Source organism: Lipotes vexillifer, unplaced genomic scaffold (genome assembly GCF_000442215.2).
Source record: "Lipotes vexillifer unplaced genomic scaffold, Lipotes_vexillifer_v1.1 scaffold466, whole genome shotgun sequence".
Classification (NCBI taxonomy): domain Eukaryota; kingdom Metazoa; phylum Chordata; class Mammalia; order Artiodactyla; family Lipotidae; genus Lipotes; species Lipotes vexillifer.
In genome coordinates, this window is record NW_006796103.1 from 1,662,820 (window position 1) to 1,668,821 (window position 6,002).

Genomic DNA, 6,002 nt, shown 5'->3' on the forward strand with positions numbered 1-6,002 from the left:
ACTCTTTCCATATCCCTGTCTATACATATATATGTATTTGTGGGGTACAGGGGCTGGACCATCTGAATGTAAGTTGCAGATATCATGTCACCCTAGTACTTCAGTATAAGTCTCCTAAGAACAAGGACATTTTCTTACATAACCATGAGACAATGATTACATTCTCTCACATTATCAAACTCCAGAAATTTAACATCAATTCAGTTTCAACATACAGTCCATATTCAGATTTTCCCAACTGTCCCAACAATGTCCTAAATTGCTGTGCGCGTGGTATGTGTATATGTGGCTCAAGATCTAATCAGAGTTCACTTGCCTTTAGTCTCCTATAATCTAGAGTAGAAATTCTCTGCCTATGTGTTTCACCCCTTCACTTTTTGAAGGGTCCAAGCCAGCTATCATGTAGAATGTCCCCTAATATGTATTTGTCTGATTGTTTCCTTACGATTAGATTTAGGTGAAATGTTTTTGCCAAGAATCCCACATAGGTGATGTCATGTACTTCCTTTTGTACCATATCAGGAGGCACAAAATGTCGGGCTGGCGTGTTATTGGTGATGCTGAGACATTGGTTAAGGTAGTGTTTTCATCTCCTTGTAATTAAGAAATATCCTGCAAGGTAAGACTTTAGGTCTGTGTGAATATCTTGCCATCCAATAACCTTTCACTTAGTGGTTTTAGCTCCCATCTTTGCCTAAATCAGTGACTATGTTGGAGGCTTCACAGTGGTGATTTTCTAACTCTGTGATTCCTTCTGTACTCATTAGTTGGCATTCCTCTACAGAAAAAGCTATGACCCTTTTGGCCCTCTTCCCTCTGTTATAAAAAGGATTTTGCATTTGATGTGCTATAATCCATTGCCATTCTTATTTGAGGTATTCAAACTGTGCCTTCACCTAGCTTCTATGTTCTGTTCACAGTCCGCAGTAATCTCTGAGTGCTTTTGTGCCTGCTGGTATGATGAAATGTTTCAGGCACACTTTACAGATTCCCTGGCCCTGATCTATTACTTGACATTTTTCTCAGGGGTCTTGCTCCTTCTAATGAAAAATGGCCCTTAGAAACACAGATCTGGAAGTTAGATGCGCTCACTGCTTTTAGGTCTTCTCAGTTAAAAGAGCCTGGAAATTTATTTAAAACAAAACCATTACTTGCACCCATTCCTGAAAGCAAACTGACCTTTGAGGCATTACTTAAAAATATTTGATCCTACATTTTTATAAATTCAACTCAATTCATTTTAAATGACAATTTATGGCATTAATTCATCTTCAGAGCAAAACATCCAACAGGATGATGACAGGAGCTCAGCCTGCAAGTTGCAGAAGCAAGTCCTTACCAGCACAGGGTATAGAAGAATGGGAGCTGAGAAGCAGGAACCAGAAGCCCATCTGACGAAGGTTGCTGCCATGAGCTCAGCCAATTGCTGGAACTGCACAGGAATTCAGGGCCGGTTTTGTCAAACTGAGTTTTTAAGATATGGTAAATTTAGACTTTGATATAAAATTTCCTGGTTTTTAAAAATACCATATGCTCCAAACAAACCATATCTGTGGGCTGAATACTGCCCATGGGTCATGATCTACTGTATAAAGTCAATTCTCATTATAAATCACAGAGCCTAGTCCACCATGAAGGATGCTTGAACATTCAAAACAACCCATAAAATCATATCAAACCCATAAAATCATATCAAACCCATGAATTCACTTCTTTCAGAAGTTTTTGTGAATGCCTACTATATACAACCTCTGTTATGCATAAAGAGCATACATTATTTACATCCTAGGATTTGATGGTCTAGAACATTCTTGAACTAGGTATTTGGAAGGCACATCCCCTCATTCCCTCAGGGTTTCCCTGACAATCCCCCATCCCATTTTGCTTTTCTTCATGGCACTTAACACCATTCTTTGAATAAACGGATGGACAAAATTTTCCTTGTAATTTCTACTATGAGAGACTATTACACAATCCATTCCAACGTACTCAGAAGGTTAAGGTAAACAGGGGAGGAAGCACCAGATACCAGCTGACAAACATCATAAAACTCAATCGTCCTAGTGATACTTGAGCTCGGGAAGGTGTCTCATGTGACCACAGTCACCCCTACTCCTCACCCATTGGAGTTTTAATTTGCATGAGACGATTTCTAAGGTCCTTTCCAGTTCTCATTTGTTTGGGCTTTGACCACTGTTCTCCATTTCTACATTAGCAGAAGGTCAGGAAAGGGTCTTAAAAATTATATGCAAGCTTGGCTTAAGCAATTTATTTTTATTTTCACCATGATTGGAACATACTGGGCCATGCAAGAAATTTGTGATGTTCCTTTTATGCAATCAATGTTTCTGTTCATAAAATGTCAGTAGAGCGAACATTACTTTTCTAATTTTGAAACTTATCTTGTTTAAAACATAATAATGTGCAGATTATTCATGATTCCCAAAGACACTGTTTGATATAGTAACACTAATTCTCCAGTATTCAGACCAAGGCCCAATGAGGCAAAACCCAAACAATAAAAAATAAACATGTAGAAAAGAATTAGGCCCCCTTCATAGGACCCTGATAGGAACCAAAAAAGGAAGATTTTTTCCTCACAATACTCTAGGGAAGAGGAGGTACACTGATGTGTCTGGAATGACAACCCGCAAAGGTGTGGAGAAAAAACTCCAGTTTATATCCAAATGGTGTGTTTGTGCACGCTGGGCTATCTCTGCAGTTGTGAGGTAAAGCTTCCCACCTGCAGCTCCAAGACTGTGGGAGGGGTTTTGGGCCCTGGGCTATACCTCTAGTCACAATGTCAGCAGAATAGGGTGAATAAGCCAAAAAGACCACCTGCATCTTGGCATTATACTCCAGGACCCATTTCTTTCCCTCAGCCTTCTGACTAAAGAGCACAACAACATGCTGGAGGAAGATAAGCTCAGGGCTCACAAGTGAGGAGAGGAGAGAGGCTGCAACACATCTTTAGAAAAACAATCTCACAGGAAGTGCCTCCCAGCTCTCTAGACAAGGTGGCAGAACCCTGCCTAGACAGGTGGTCGCGGGGCAGATGCCATGACTGAGTGGTAAGGAGAGGCTGGTAGAATGATGTGGGAGAGGAACACTGTGTGAGCACAAGCAAAGGTAGAGAGTGGGAGGCACACATCCCACTGAGAGGAGGCGCTGCCACTCAGCCCCAGCCAAGTGTTGCCATGCAAAAACAGGAGCCACCCAGTGGCAAGGCTTTACTTATCAAGAGAAGTTGAAACTTCATAATTTTTTTTTTTTTTGCGGTATGCGGGCCTCTCACTGTTGTGGCCTCTCCCGTTGCGGAGCACAGGCTGCGGACGCGCAGGCTCAGCGGCCATGGCTCACGGGCTCAGCCGCTCCACGGCATGTGGGACCCTCCCGGACCAGGGCACGACCCCGTGTCCCCTGCATCGGCAGGCGGACTCTCAACCACTGCGCCACCAGGGAGGCCCCATTATTTTTTTAAAATATTTATTTTATTTATTTATTTTTTTGGCTGCGTTGGGTCTTCATTGCTGCGTGTGGGCTTTCTCTAGTTGCAGCAAGTGGGGGCTACTCTTCGTTGCGGTGCACGGGCTTCTCATTGCAGTGCCTTCTCTTGTTGCAGAGCACAGGCTCTAGGCACGTGGGCTTTAGTAGTTGCAGCACGCGGGCTCAGTAGTTGTGACTCACGGGCTCTAGAGCACAGGCTCAGTAGTTGTGGCACATGGGCTCAGTTGTTCCACAGCATGTGGGATCTTCCCGGACCAGGGCTTGAACCCCTGTCCTCTGCATTGGCAAGCAGATTCTTAACCACTGAGCCACAAGGAAAGCCCCACAATTTTTAAATATAGAGCAATTCTACCTGACAGAAACACATGAGCCTCAAACGACAGATCAAGGAATGACATGAGCCTCAAATGACAGATCAAGGAATGCTTATAAATTCATAGCTATACTCCAAATGGAAATTAACCCAGTTGAATGAATATATATATATATGAATATACATATAAAATATATAATTTCTGGCATATTCATACAGAAGAATGTTATATAATATAGGTATACCTTGGAGATATTGCAGGTTTTGTTCCAGACCATTGTGATAAAGTAAATATTTCAATAAAGTAAGTTACACGAACTTATGGGTTTCCCAGTGCACTATACTGTGATCTATTAAGTGTACAATATCATTCTCTCTTTAAAAAAAAAGAACAAAACTTAATTAAAAAGATTTTATTGCTAAAAAATGCTAACCATCGTCTGAGCCTTCTGCAAATTGTAGTAGTAATATCAAAGACCACTGATCATAGATCACCATAACAAATATAATAACAAAGGAAAAGTCTGAAATATTGCAAATTACCAAAATGTGACACAGAGACATGAAGTGAGCAAAAGCTGTTGGAAAAATGGCACCAATAGATTTGCTCGACACAGGGTTGCCACAAACCTTCAGTTTGTAAAAAAAACACAGTATCTGTGAAATGCAATAAAGTGAAGTGCAATACAAGAAGGTATGCTTATAATGAGACTGAACAAACTATTGCCAGCCACAATGACCTGGATGGATCTCTAAAACATAATGTTGAATGAAGAAAGCCAGACTCAGAAGAGAATGCACTGTGTATATAAAGTTCAGAAAGCTATGGTTTTTGAAGTCAGACAACGGCCTTCTCTGAAGACAGAGTGATTCTGAGGGGTCCAGGAGTGCTGGGATTTCTTGATTAGGTGTTTGTGAAAATTAATTGAGCTGTACCATTACAATGTTTATTTTTTTGTAATGTATACTTCAGTTAAAAGTTAAAAAAACAAAACAGAACACTGTGAAGGACACAGATTTCTGCCCAAGAGCTTCTCATTTATGGCCACTGCTTTGATGGAGCTCAGGTTAATAAAATCCAGTTCAACACTCACGATGTCCCAATTCATCAAGGTAACAGACAAATGTTTCGAACTAAACATAACTGAATAAATGGGAACATGAGCATTATAACCAAACAGGAGGCCTGCCAAACCTCAGGTGCTGCACCCAGGGCAGGCGTAAAGCTCTGCAGAGGCCAGCATACGGGACTGTCTGATGTGAGGGCCACAGAAGTATATTTTATTTAAGTGGGGGCTGGGTGTCCTGCACATTGGAGGCACAGTACTTTTTCTATGGCTTGCTTCAACATGTGCGATTTCTCTGGGAATCAGGAACAAACTACAGTCAGATTCTTTGTGTTAGGAGAGACCAGACTCAGCTAAACTACTGGAAACACGCTTTGCAAACAGGCTGCCCCCCAAATCTGCACATCATGAAGATGCTAGTTTGGCGTTTGGCTAGTTTGGCGTTACTTAGACCCAGACTTAGAAAAATGTCCTCTTGAAGGATGATGTCTTAATTGATGTGGGAATTGGGCATTCTCTCAGGCCTAATTGTGAATGTTGTCTTCCTGCTCCCATGTCCTCCCTAAATGCTATGTGGTCATAGGTGATATTCTCTTGAAAAGTGAAAGTCCAAGCAGGCTTCACCTGTATCCTTGCATCAATGTCTGTATCACAGCATATAGGCTGGGGCCAGAAGCATTATATAGGGCCTGGTCTGCAGTTCCCTTGACATGCCTGTGGCAGGGCCAAAAGCTTTTAAAGAAATTCTTGAGACATATGCTTGATGTAACAGCTTCAGTCATCAGAAGAAAATTAACAGCATGGCTCCTCTCTTAGGTACATCTGGAGATTGGGTTTACATTTCAATAATGTACTCTTTCAGTATTCCTTCCTAAAACTGATAAATATTTTGTTAGTCTATATAGAGTGAGTGATTTTTAAATTTGTAACTTATAAGTATTCATTCATTTAAGAATTTCATATTTTTTTCAAATCAGGTATTTCTTGAATGGCTTTGACTGCACTTTCAATGGCCAGTTGCCATGAATTATTAAACTCTCTTTTTTTTCTTCAGAATCTTCCAGTAGACGTCTAGAGTTTAGCTAGAAGTCTTGGCTACGATACAAACAGTGATG

The 6,002-nt window shown here is 41.1% G+C and overlaps 1 protein-coding gene across 1 annotated transcript in view; it reads right to left on the minus strand.

The window, feature by feature from the left end:
* Positions 1 to 6,002, minus strand: part of CENPP (centromere protein P) — a 231,549-nt gene that overhangs the window by 97,864 nt on the left and 127,683 nt on the right. The window lies entirely within an intron of this gene.